The 14,352-nt window shown below is 38.7% G+C and overlaps 1 protein-coding gene across 10 annotated transcripts in view; it reads left to right on the forward strand.

Moving 5' to 3' along the window:
* LOC143213626 (rap1 GTPase-activating protein 1) overlaps positions 1 to 14,352 on the forward strand; it is a 159,036-nt gene that overhangs the window by 66,162 nt on the left and 78,522 nt on the right. The gene's annotated exons all lie outside the window — the stretch shown is intronic.

Here is a 14,352-nt window from a genome sequence, read left to right on the forward strand (position 1 = left end):
ATCTTTGTGCAAAAGAAAATATGTTTGCATTGATTGCAGGACACAGGAGCCAAATAAAAATTGTATTCTTCTTTTAGTTATTCTATTACACCGAAACTAATACGTTGATGTTCTTAAACATGTTTGGAATGTTCACTTCTTTAAATTACAAATATCTATTTTTGTCATAAACGCATAAAATCCGCAGTCTAGTTATCACTAACTAATTAAAAAGTTTTGACTCGTGGCTATTTTGCTATGAGTAACATTCAAAAAGACTATTATAGTCATTTTTAAATATTAGTTGATTATTGTCCAACTCTGGTGGGAGACAAGGTTCTTATTATCCTACTTATGTAATATTTATTACATGCAGAGGCTCACGAAAGTGTTCGAACGCCCTTTAAAACAGAGTATGTAACTGTTTTAATAATATAATAGATCTACAAAATTGTAAATTTTCATTGCTGCCCTTTCTTTTATTTTCGCGTGGAGTTCCTATATGCAATTTTTCAAAATCTGTTTTGCAGGTCATTTTATGTGATTTCACATTCTTAAAATTCGTCTACACGCACAAAAAAAATTGCAGATTGCATAAACATTCGCAGTCTACTGTTAAGAGTGAATATTTGTCATTGTACAAAAAAAAAAGAACATCGGGTACGCCAGAAAACAAACGTAACCCAATATTTCGTTTCATATCGGAAATTGAATATAGCCGAAAGGTAAACTAGGGCGGAAGAAACGAAAGAAACAGTCAGCCGAGACGAGCTGCAGAGAGAAAGTAAATAAAGATGAGTTTTTTCTGTGAAAGGGGGCTGCAGAAATGTTTGTTCAACCTATAATATGCTTGTCCGTTGAAGATTATTACTTGGCAAGGTCAGCGTAATGCATTTAGGGTAGCATTTTAGTTTGTCTAGTCCATACACGGACCGCGTAATTGAAGTTAGGGTAACATGCAGGTATTCTTCCCCTACGGGTGCATGTCGTTAAGAGTTTAGACCGTGCCCGTTATATCCTGGTCCGGGAGCACACAGACACCGTCAACTTTGCATGAACCTTTGAACATAACGAGCCGTAATCTCCTGGTAATTTGCAAAATAACAGTTCATAAATAATTCGTTTGTAAACCGTGATTACCGGGTTGATCGACTCTCTGCTTTTTGTTTTACGGATTGCGTCCATTCTCGGCTGTGATCACTAGACTGCGGATTTTATGCATTTCTTACAAAAATGGGTAAGCACAATTTAAAGCAGTGGACATATTAAAAAGATTTAAAAACATCGGAGTATTGGTTTCAGCTTAATCAGATAATTAAAAGAAGAAAGAAATTTTTATTTCACTCCTGTGTCTTGCAATCAATGCAAACATTTTTTATTTTGCATAAAGATCCGCAGTCTAGTGATCACTGGACAGCGGATTTTATGCATGTCTAATTAAAATGAGTAGGTGTATAATTTAAAACATTTAAAACATTAGAAGAATTTATAAATACTGTTATATTATTTTCAACCCATTAAACCAGAGGTGGGGCATTATTTGGCGAAAAAAATATTTGAAATACTATTTATTATTTTAGATTTTATTTTGCTTAAAGAAAATAGTATTTTAAATAAGATATAGAATTTAGAAAATAAAATATTTCTATGTCAACAATCTGAACCTCAAAATAAAATATTTCTGTTTCAACAATTGGGTCCACAAAGCCTCAAATAAATTATTTTATTTTCAAAAATTACTGCATCAAATAAAATATTTTATTTTCACAAATTACAGCATCAAATAAAATATTTTATTTTCAAAGTTGTACATGCTTTAAAATAAATAGGACTATTTACTATTTACTATTCAAAATAGTATTTCCCCAGCTCTACATTAAACATACATATTAAGAAAGAGAATAAATTTCTATTTTCTTGAATTTTTAATTCAAATTGCTTTTATTTTTTTGACTGCAAATTGGGCCCTGGGCTCATAAAGCCCCTGCCTAGATCCTCCGCTGCTTGTTGCAGTTAAAAAATATTTACGCTTTTGACACCTGTTTTCGCTTATTCAAATTAATTCCTTTATGTCTACGATATTTGCCACAAGCAGAACTATTATTTTGTTGTGTACAATATGAGTGTTAAATTGGTACGAACAAATATGATGCTTGAAGGGTGTGCACAGGAATGGTAAACAGTAAATTAGAGAGCGGTCATTATAAATTGTTATAAACGTATACTTCACTTATGGTCGCGTCGCGTCGGTCAGCTAGAACGATCAAAGTCACAGTCGGAGATCTGGAATCTGGATTTCCTTTGTACGTGCGAACGTTACATTAAAAAGACGGAGTCGAGAGCTGTGGGGTGAAAATAGTATTGATGTAACGCAGTTATATCACTCACTACCCCCCACCAAGTACATACATACTCTAATTCTCAGTTACGCAATAATATGTCTTTCATGCCTTTGTCGAAAATAATTTGTTTGCGGTCACAGAATCCCATGTTTCGGTCCGTGGGAATCGTCGGCCGGTTTCTTTTCCATTCGTTTATTAATACGGAACGGAAATAATTGTCTGCAAGGACTTCTTTTTTCGACGAGTTTTTATAATCGGTTTATGGATCCGCGCGTTGATGCCCCGTTTAAAAACATTCTATAGATTTTTCACTGCCTCTACATCGTCGTTTTCTTCTACGTAGAAAATTATTTAGATTTCTAAATAAGTAATAATCACGATAATTTCTTTCGTTTCTGAAAAGTGACTTTAGTGACACATCTTCTGCATGGTGAACGCAAAGCATTTAACACTTTGCTTATGTTTTATGAATATTCATTGTTCAACAATGTTTTGAACTGTCACTCATATTTTTTTCGGGTTGTCTTCATTTTAGATATGCTGAAAAATTCGTATAATTCGCATGAACAAGCATTTTCATACGTATTCGAGCACGAATTCATACAGCATATCATTTTAAATAGCTTCAATATGAAATCCAATCGTATTTTGGTACTTATAAAACCAGGGTGTCTCAAAAATGAAAAGGGCTTATTTATATTTTATGATTGTTTTGTTGAGGAATCCACGATCTGCGGACGCAAATCTTCTTCCCTCTTTCTATCTACCCTCCCAAAAAAGGAACGTATAAAATACTGCATTCGCAAACAGAATTATGGTAATTCAAGACCCGGGATATAATGTCATAAATATTCATTCGTACAGAGAGATGCTTAAACTACTATTTACATGGACATGGATGCGACGAATTTTAAGAATTACCAGGCGCGCGGTGGCCCTTGCTGAAAATTTTTCATATCCGATTACGAGCGAATACGATAACTCCCTTGATAACTCGGGAATCCCTTTCACGGTGACTGGCAAAAGTATTGCACGCAAAGAGAATTAATTGACACGGTTTAGTATGGATAAACGACATTGGAAATTGTAATTAATTCCCGGGGATGCGGCGAATATTAACTAGAAATTATTCCTCTGTCGCTTTTTAGCCTCGCACTGAAATCTGTGTGCGATTTAGATGTCATTAGTCGATTTAGATGTCAAAGATGTCAAAGATAAATTTTCGTTATTGGGCCAGCTAAAAAAGTTGTAAAAATCAATTTTTACTATTATATTTTCACAATTCCGACCAAATGCATTTTTTCAACTTATTTATTAGACGTCATTTACTAAACTAATTCTTCTACCCTTACTGAGAAATCGAAGTTGTTTGGTCCATTCATAAAAAAGTTATTCTGATTTAAATTGTGTGGAATCAGTTATGCTCCTGACTGTACATACCTGGAAGTTAATAGATCCTCGAACTGATGTCCCACAACTAGAAATTATTTCGATAATATCTTGTTAGCCATTAGATCTGGGACATATGAAGGTGAACACATTTTTACACAGAATTCGACACTATCGATTCACGATACAGAAAGTAGGTCTGTCCATTTAAGGAAATCAGGGCGACCTTGAAATATGAAAGTCGTTGATTGAAATGTAAAAGTCGTTTGGTTGAAATGTAAAAATCGATGGTCGTTTATAACAAACGTGATTCACAAAACGTTATGTACTTCCAATCTGCGGATTTTATGCATTTATGAGAATCAAGGGTAGCTGCAATTTGAAACGGCAAAAACTTTCCATTGTGAAGGGACGAAAAATATTTATTCCTATTTATTGAACGTGCTATCCTATTTGTTCGGGGAGTGTAAATACTACCATGAAAAATTCTGGCATGATCTTGCACTTTGGAAGGACCTAATCCACGATTGGGGATTATGTGCAAGAACGGAAGGGAGCGCAGGCTGTGTCTGCACCCTTTGCGTGGCGAAACCTTTCCGATCACACACGAACAGTTATAGATAACTGGAATCGATGACTTGGATTTTCTTTTGATCGAAGCACAAGGGTAGAAGCGCGTGTTCGCAAATTGACCTACACTGGTTGCTCTGTCACGAAAATTACAACATCGACGAGCACGAGCGAGCTCAGATATTATCGCCATTAATACTGATTTAGTTGAAAGGACGAGGAAATGGGCCCCGATCGGGTGGCCAGGTATTTATAATATAAGGGCAAACTTGGTCCTCTCACCCCTTTCCCAATGTTATTACGGTAACGCGTGTCTGTTCATTCACTACTCGGCTAACGCCGGACAGCGTTAAGTCGACGGTGAACCTATAAATTTTCTTTCAACCCTTCTCTTTTCTTGTAAAACGACCGTGGCAGCGCGAGAGCCCTTTGAAGTTCCAGTTAACAAGAGACGGGTCGCGTAAGTACATATGTGCATACCTTTAGAATTGCATTATGAAGACATTTAAGCTTTATCCCAGAAAATTATTTATTACGCTTCCCGTGGCAAACCCGCAGGGGATGGAACAACGCGTAGCTTTATGAGGTGAAACTTTCTCTGATCCCTTCTTTTTTTAATATTTCAACACTCGTTACATATGTATTTTACTGACGAACATACTATGTGACGCTTCGCATGTTTCGTCGACAACTATTTTCCGAGAAAAACGCTCCAGCGTTTTGCACAATTGCGAACAGTGAATATCACATATTTAAAAGTATTCCTCTGTGCAGGGTGACTTTAAGGATGTTCTGGAGGTACAAGAATTTCGAAATCCATCAATATATTGGCAATGAAAGCCATTCACGAGTATATTTTCCATGGAAAAAATAGATTAATTTAAAAAGCTTTCGTTTCATTAGTGAATTTCATGTTATATTTATATTCTAATCAAATTGTCTTCGTATTATAAAAAATTGTGAGTGACTTTTGCGAATAATTGCACCCTCTGATTTGAGCTTCAAGACGTACACGTTTCCATCATGTCTAACAAGAAAAATGATGCCCTATTTTTGAAAGAGGAGTGTCTTGAGATGCATCAATGGCCGTAATAGCGCAGTCCACTCCGATCACTCTTCGCTCATAATACGTGGGTTAGAGGAGTGAGGTGAACATCTATTGTAACCGTCGAAGTTAGATCTCTTCTTTGAAAAAGCAGACCATAAAAGAGTACTGAAGGTGGTGGACCATTTTCAATGCGAACCACAGTGATGCACGTCGTCTATGTTAAGACTAAAACGCATGTGTAAATTAACATGTAAGTCGAGAACAAGTGACCGTATGTTCCGTGATATCTCCGCTGGCTTCTCCAATTCCTCCTCATTCTCTGCGATGCTTCTGTGCGCGGCTACAGCTGCCAGAGTTCCGTCTACGCCTGTCGTTACGTACTTTTTCCGCCCCACTCAAAGTCTGCGTCGTTTATCCGCTCTTCTCGTCCCGCGCGCCTCAGGAATGAATCAATCCTCTGTGAGTTGTACAGCATCCAGCGGATTTTCGATCGGACGAGCAATCGCTGAAAGGAAACTGTGCCATTAACCCGTTCGTTCTGAAAATTGTCTGAATCGCCTAATGTCCTTCCGGCGAAACGTATCGCTGTTCCCATTATTCAAAGCTGGATCTGAGAAACAATCTTTTCAGACAAAGTATTGTATTAAATACTAAAATAATTGTATTGGGTTGGCAAATAAGTTCGTTCGGTTTTTTACATTGGAATAAATCACAAAAACCGAACGAACTTATTTGCCGACCCAATAATAAGCAAATTGCTTCTTGAGAATGTAAAATGTAAAATTCCTTTGCAGAGCCGCCACTTTTAGACAATTCTTTTGATAAATCATGATCACGTTGTTGATGATATGTTTTTAAAGAAAACATGTTTAGGAGACATCGTTGTTTTCACGTATTGAAGCAACTATACAATATAATTTGAAACTTGAACTGTATTCATAGGTGACGAAAACCAATAGAACTACACGATCTAAGATACAGCCGAGTTATTTTCTTCAAAGGTTTTCTACAATAACAATAAAGTAAAAATGTTAAATTTACATTTATGCAAATGTGGATGCATGAAGATCCGCAGTAAAGTGATTGCAATCCACGAAATATTCCAGTGATCATTAATTCCTCGAAATTGCAATTAGCAATACTACAATGCATGGAAACGAAGGCACCGGAAACTGTCCGCACGGAAATTGATTTTACTGTTATCGACTAATTGATATGCAATCAGGCAATTAAAATAATTATGTTTAAATGGCCAATAAACATGACAATTTAAAAGAAAGAATCACCGTGAGAGGAATATCAGATAAAAGGGAATCGCGACGATTAATCGTGCAGAACAAGACTGCTTTCACTTTTTATTTGCGGTCATTGAAATCAAGGGAGGGTGGTGTACCGGTATAATTAAATTCTTTGTTCATTGCGCTATCATGTTCATTTGTTACGATGTATGTACATAGCGGCCTTGCGAGTAACGGAGACAACCAGGATTTATTACCAAGATTGACATTCCACGGGTGTTTTATCAATTCTTAAGGAACTGGAACTTTGAAATTTAATTTTGTTGCTCTCAAGGACGACCCTGAATCCAAACGAACGTCATAATCCATGAGCTTCTATATTTTCTGTTAGGTTATCTTATAAATCTGTTATTTCTCATCAAATATGAAAACCTGATCCGGTAACCTGTGCTGGAAACGAATCGAATATTCCGATGTCCAACTTGAGTTTCCATCAACTCCGGCGCATTTTCGAAGGCAATTCAAGTATTGGAGAAAATTGCTGTCCCTTGCAAATCATTTTCCGGAAAGTAAATTATGAATTTTAGAGAGATAAAAGTGAAGGGATATTTTATTTTATTTGTTGTTGATCTGAGTTAATCTAAAAACATAAGGGAACTGTATTTAATACAAAAAAAAGGGGAATTTCGTAAATTTTTGAGTGGATCTACTATTTTTGTCCCAATTAGGAGAATTTCAGCAGGAGGTACATTATCAAAGTTTATTTGTATTCTTTTTACTGATAAAGCGAAACTCATTTTGTCTATTCCGATTAATTTTGCATGTATTTATATCGAGATGCAGTATTGAACAGAGACTTTATCACGCGATGCACGAATATACACAATGCATGATATAAAATATCATAAAAATAGCTGTAATTTATTTATTATGAATTTAACAATACGCCCCACGCGGCACGGAACGTGTTAAAATAAATACGAGTGCAATATATCCTTTTCTATATTGACAAAAGTGACATTCTCTGGTATGCTATACATAATTATAAGAATTCATTAGAAACCCCATGCCTGGTGACTTTATAGAAATTTCGGTGACTGTCTCGACGCAGCACACGAGCTCAGATTTTGCATCAAGATCGGAAGGGACTCGAATCGCTGGCCTATTTTGCATTCATTAATTCGTAGCGAGCTTACTTAGCGCCGTTCCTAACTTTATTGCATCGTAACGATATCCTTATCTCCGTGAGGTTTTCGCGGAAACGAGGAATAATGGAATAGAATGGTCCATTGTGTAATAGCAGTGACGATTCCACGCATGTGATTCGTAGAACTGTGAAACTAATGGAGCACGAGATTTCCAGACAGTAATACAGCAAAACTGTGTTGAATTTATTATCTTTAATTATAGGCCCACATAAAAAAGTTGTAAACTGCAACTTTTAGTACTTTTTCTACAATCCCGATCAATTGCAATTTTCGAAAAAAAATTTTTTCTATAGTATAGTACGATATTAAAAGAGTAGTCGTTCTTTTTGGAGCGTACGAATATTAATCCGAGTCACCGTACGAAGTAGAATTCAAGATCAAGAGAAAGCTGTGACTCGGTTATCTGTACCTCAACCTTAAAAATGTCTCCGGCGTTATAGCGAAGAGTGCAAGAACGGAGAGAAGTCAGATTAGTAATGTTTTCTGGAACGGTGAACAGTTTCTCGGTGGAATCCCCGTGCTATTTCGTTATTCCGCTGCGTCACCCTACGCGAAGCAGAACGGAAGAAATGACACGATCACACAAGAATGTAAAACGCGTCTGGAAATTGACCGGAATTGAGACGGTTCAAAGAGTCGGGCAAGATGCTTACTCGTTGGTCGCCTGGAAAAAGAATGTTTTTTAAAGTATTGCGTCATCACTTGCCGTAACGGACGGGAGACGTATCTCGCCATTAAGAGCAGCAAGGAATTAATTAAGCATCTGCTTCCTCCCTCGAACACTAATGCTCTGTAAGTCGCGTCAGACTCATTCATTCCGCGAGCGAAACGTCGACGTTGGAGGAATTTCAATGTCTCCAATACAAATTTCCGTAATGATAAAACACTGCGAATAAGATTTTCAAAAATTCTTATGGTTCGTAAGAAGTTATTTGTCTCAGCGGCGCACTATGGTCTGGAAACCTACTTTTTGAGTCAATATAATTAACTCTCGAGTCTTAATTAATGAGATACTTGTTTATCCTTTCTTTCACTTAATTTTTGTTAATCTATATTTATGTTCGACGTTGCACATCTTTTGTTAGCTGGTTTTCTAAATTGGCATCAGTTAACGAAGCACGAGATGAACTCTTTGTAAATTTGATCTTCCAAAAGCCCTTACAACTCGTGCAAAATATCTTAAGTTGAAATATCTCTCGGATGTAATGCAAGTATGTATCGTAAAAATTAATTTTTCATGTGGACACAAAAATTTGTTTCATTTCTTTGATGCACTCAATTATATCAAAGATATCACATATAGATTTTCAGTTCGTAGCCGCAGTTGCGCATTATGACACTTCATTTACTTAATATTTTTTGTATACATACAACGAGAAACAAAAGTTTCAATGGAAGTATAAAATCGCCCGGCGGGCCGCGTGTTGGCCAGGCCTGTGCTAGATCGTTGAATCCTTTTCGACACCAGCTGTACATAATATTAAGAAGTCAGAAATTTCTTCGAAAAGTCACGGGTACCCTCGTCTTTCTAAAAAAACATTTTTTTCACATATTGTTCAATCAACTTTTGTTGGAAACAATTTTTTTGGCAGATCATAGGAAACGTGTTGCAAATCGTGTTAATAGTATGTACTACTATGCCGCAGAAATCAGAAATAACATGAATAACAAGAACAACACAAATAAAATATAAGCATACATAAAATAGTTCATAAATAATTATATTTTTGGTAACTGTATCGTCCCCGCGTCGACATTTAAGGCTGCAGAGTTGCAGGGTGGTGCAGGCTGCATAAAACTATACGCAGATAATTATTCGAAAGGGGATTAACACATCGAAGGGATCGATATTGGTCCGAATGGGGTACAGCGCGCGCAAATATTTGCCTGGCATTGCAACGCGCGCGGGCATTGATCAATCATCGAAACACGGAACGCCTTTGCGAGCCACCGGGATCGTTCTCTCTTCACCTCGGATCGATAGCGACAACTTCATTAGGATGCATGGAAAATCGACGAATCGTTGGGGCGATGCATCAACGCCAATGGGCGTTACCCATTGTGATTTATGGGACGCAAGTTTGCCGATATTAACGATACTGTTTCTGCATCGGCCGGGGGAGAGCTGTTGAATGGGGACCGACTAGCGAGGCGTCGTCCACGCCAGGTGACCCCAGACCCGCCGGACAATCGAAACGGTGCGATTGTTTCCTGAAAATCACAGCGGTGCGGCGCAGCGTTCCTTGCGTAATTTTCCCCGACGCCCACGTGCTCGAGGAATGAGAAGGCTCGTGAAAATACACGCCCAACCCCGCTCGACCGCAAGCTACCTCTCTTTTCCATTTACTGGTACAGGCCAACCTCTCGAATAAACATGCGAATATATTGGCCTGTTCGCGGGACATTCTGACGGTGTGCACGATACTTCTCACCGATCCTCGATCTTCCCTTGAATCCAAATGCGTGGATACCGCGCGATTATGTTTCTAATGTATTTCAACTCCGCTGTGAACGCGGTTCATGCGCGAAACCGTGAGCTTGAATCTGGCAAGACGTGTCTCGTTCATTTCCCCGCGGAACATTCTCGGATTCCTTCGGTTTTTCTCTCTTCCCTCGAAAAATCCACACGCCATCGAATCAAATTCGTATATCCGAACAATGTATTCTGCTTGAATCGGTTCTGGGCTTGATTTCTCGCGCGGAGAGTGGGTGGCAAAGCGTGGTACAATCGGACTGTAATGATCGGTCGCGTGAACACAAAGAAAATGATTGCCATGTTTGCATTGTATATGCGAGCGTACGAGTCTTTTTTTATGGATATTTAATATCGCAGTGGAACGTCGATTGCCCGTCGCGCAGTGGGATATTCGCACCCAAACACTGGCCAAAACTATTTTACCATTATTTTAGGACTAAAGCCGTAGTGTAGTAGGTCATTGGATTCGGCTGGGTGTCAGCTACAATTAAGGTTGCCAGAAATGTTTTATCCAAGTATAGAAGAAGTAGTGAAAACTGTAATTATGTATGTATGAGATAGGCTTAAAATATAGGAGTTCAAGTAAAAGGGGTACGCAGAACATTTTAAACTTTTTTTAGAAGACTCGTATCAAATATAGAAGATCTGGCAACCCTAGCTACAATAGTATGTAATGGAAAATACATAGTGGCATTTAAGAAGTTCAGGTAACCATAATGGACCCTTGTTCGTTACGAGTAGACTGCGGATCTTTATGCAAAATAAAAAATGTTTGCATTGATTGCAAGACAGAGGAACGAAATAAAGATTTCTTTCTTCTTTTAATTATCTAATGAAGCTAAAACCAATGTTCACTGCTTTAAATTGTGCCTACCCATTTTTGTGATAAATGCATAAAATCCGCAGTCTAATTACGAGTAGACTGCGGAGCTTGCAACAAACGAAGGTCAACTAACAATTTCTTTCCTTCTTCAATAATGTTCACAAGCTGCGACCAACGATGTCCATTTTGATGTTCTTAAATAATTTAAATCTGTTCACTGTTCGAAATTACAACGACCCATTTTTGTCACAAATGCATAATCATGAGGCATGCTTTCACGTCGCGTTCATTTATTTTTTAAACATATTTGATAATTACCACATGATAACTACGATACTCTTCCCGCGATAAAATAAAAGACTAATCGACGAAAATTCATTATAAATTTTCACGCATATTCATTACGGATAATTACGAATACATTATTTCACATGCAAATGGAGCACTCTGCCAAATAGATGAATATCGATCAAACACCAGACATCGTGCACAGTTCAAAGTAAACGCTACCATGAAACCTTTCCTGTTTATCTACAATTTCGCCGGTGCGTTACAACTCGCGAAAGCATCCCACGACATTAACATGTGATTCTTCCTATTTACTTTACATTAGTAAACGGCGCGGTGCCGTTGGTTCGTGCGCGAGAGCATGTGGCCAGCAAAGCAATGAAATAAATCCGTCGGAACGGTTGCGCCAGTGACGGATCGGCGAGGAGTCGAATAAAGAATATAGGTGCGAGAGGAAATCGTGTCCCCGGGTCGTGGACGGCTGGACGGGATGTTTGTTTATCTTGTAACGATTAAACAGGAATGAAGATTGGCCCGCGAAAACACCGGACGGAACGTAAACACGGGTACATGCGTGTATATCGGCGAGGTGAGGTGCGCCGTATGTTTGGACAGAGGGTACCACACCGCGCTGGAGGAACGAGAAATAATAAACAGTGGTCCCCGTAATTTCAGGGGTTCGACCGCTCGAGGGGTTGACGACGTGATATATATGCGCAACCCTGCGCGCGGAGCATATGTCGCCAGTGCATACTGCGTGCAGCCTTACGCGTGCCTTCAATCTACAAGAGAGACAAGAGAGGAAAGAGAGGCGAGAGAGAAATGGGAAAGAGTCCCGCTGCTCTCCCGTCGATCCGTCTTTCTCTCCCTTTGCGCGTCACGTCCCTCTCTCTCTCTTTCTCTCGTGCGCCGGTCTCATCCTTGCATTTGCATAACCCATATTTCTTCCTTCATCACCATTATTACGAGTATTTCGGCATTGTGCATCGAACATAATGCGGATCGTTGCTGTCCCGTTGACATTTGCATTCCGACAAAGAGAGCATTCACGCCTCTCGATGACACCCTCGAAATACTACGCCTGAGAGACCGCCGGATCCTCCGTATCCGGACACGAGCACGAGGACGGATACACACATTATCGAACGTCTCCGTGATACGTTTGTCTTGGTTGAACGTGGTCCACGGGTTGACCTGCTGCATAGAACCACTGTCGAGCAGAGACGTGGGAGGTACCAGCGACTTCCGTCTATGACGCAACGCGATAGCACGATCAATCTATTATATACACTTCACGAATACTCGGGCTAATCTTTGTATGTAATTAGACTGCAGTTTTGTAGGTACTGTGGCCAGATTTACAGTGAGGGGTGAAAAGATACATAGGATATACAGTAAGGAGCAAAACTGAACCAATAACCACAAGCTTAAGTTAAAAATCTCTTAAGTTACTTCTAACTATGATAAAAATAATTACAATGTTGATTTTTGGTCATTCTTCTGTATTCCTAGCAGTAAATAATGATTTATACAAATCTTATGATTATTGGTTCAGTTTTGCTCCTTACTGTATGTATACTCTGCGTTTTAATATTGTACTATATACGATTTGAACTTTTTTTGGGAAGCCAGAGTAATTATTTTACAAACAGGATACGAAAAGAAATTTTTTCAAAAACTGCAGTCGATTGTAACTATACAAACATGGCCAATTATAATAAATCGAAGGTAATGTAAGAGTATTTTTAAATTCTCTGAATGCTTCACTGTTTTGCATTTGGTCCATTCATTTTTACGACGACAGTAGCAAGCCAAGGCCGACGGGATTCTTTCTTTTTCCTTTCTAACCATCTCAGACCTCCTCTGTTTTCTTCTACTATCTTCCACTCTCATCTGAGCCGTCAAATGCTTTCTCTGTAGATCGACTTCAAGATAATCAAAGATTCGAAATCTCAGGGGTGAGAGTGTTTTGGTATAATGAGGAAGATTCATACCGCGTGATTAGAGTGTATAGATCGAAGCCATTATGACAGACACAGTAAACAGGATGGAAGGACTGTATCTGCATGCAACTCGGAACAGCACAACCATACATGAACCGAGACCTTATTCGACGAGTTTCCAATGCGAATGACGCACAGTGGGCCAGAATGCGATTCTAGCTGGAAAAAGTTCCTACGCATCAGCTGCGGCTGGTATCAACTTATGTAGTGTCATTGTAAACTCATTGTCTTTGAGTTTATGGCATTTTTGATGGCGAAAAAAGTTCTTGAAAAAAGTGTTTGAATTCCATGTGATTTTCTAAAGATAAAGTATCATCAATTTACCACTCTATTGTTAATACGAGGGAATTTGTGGCCTACACAGCGATTCTACTGAATAAAAAGTAATATGTACTAGTCTAGGGGAACCTTTCCAATTACATACAGGGTCTGTCCGGAAAGTAATGCGACCACATTTTTTTTTTTTTTAAATCTATTGAACATACGAGTACAAACCTATAAAATTCTTCAAAGTAGGACCCTCGGGCGTCGACACATTTTTTCCAGCGCGATTTCCATGCTTCGTATGCTCCCTGGAAGGCGTTATCTGGAGCCTCTCGTAGTACCCTCGTCGCAGCTTCGTCGAGCACCTCCAACCAAAACTTTTCCGTAGATTACGGGGAAAACAGTAAACGGTACTTCTTAGTTGGAGCACAACACTTCTTCAACCCCCGTACAGTCCTGACTTGTCTCCCGCCGACTTCTTCTTGTTTTACAAAAATTAAAAATGTGCTAAGAGGTCGCCATTTTGAAAGCGTGGAACGCGTCAAAGAGTCTGTGACGAGGGTACTGCGACAGGTTCCAAAAACGAGTTCCAGGGAGCAAATGAAGCATGGAAATCGCGCTGGAAAAAATGTGTCGACGCCCAAGGATCCTACGTTGAAGAAATTTAAAGGTTTGTACCCATATGTTTAATAGATTTTTCTTTTTTAAATGTGGTTGCATTACT

Source organism: Lasioglossum baleicum, chromosome 11 (assembly GCF_051020765.1).
Source record: "Lasioglossum baleicum chromosome 11, iyLasBale1, whole genome shotgun sequence".
Classification (NCBI taxonomy): Eukaryota; Metazoa; Arthropoda; class Insecta; order Hymenoptera; family Halictidae; genus Lasioglossum; species Lasioglossum baleicum.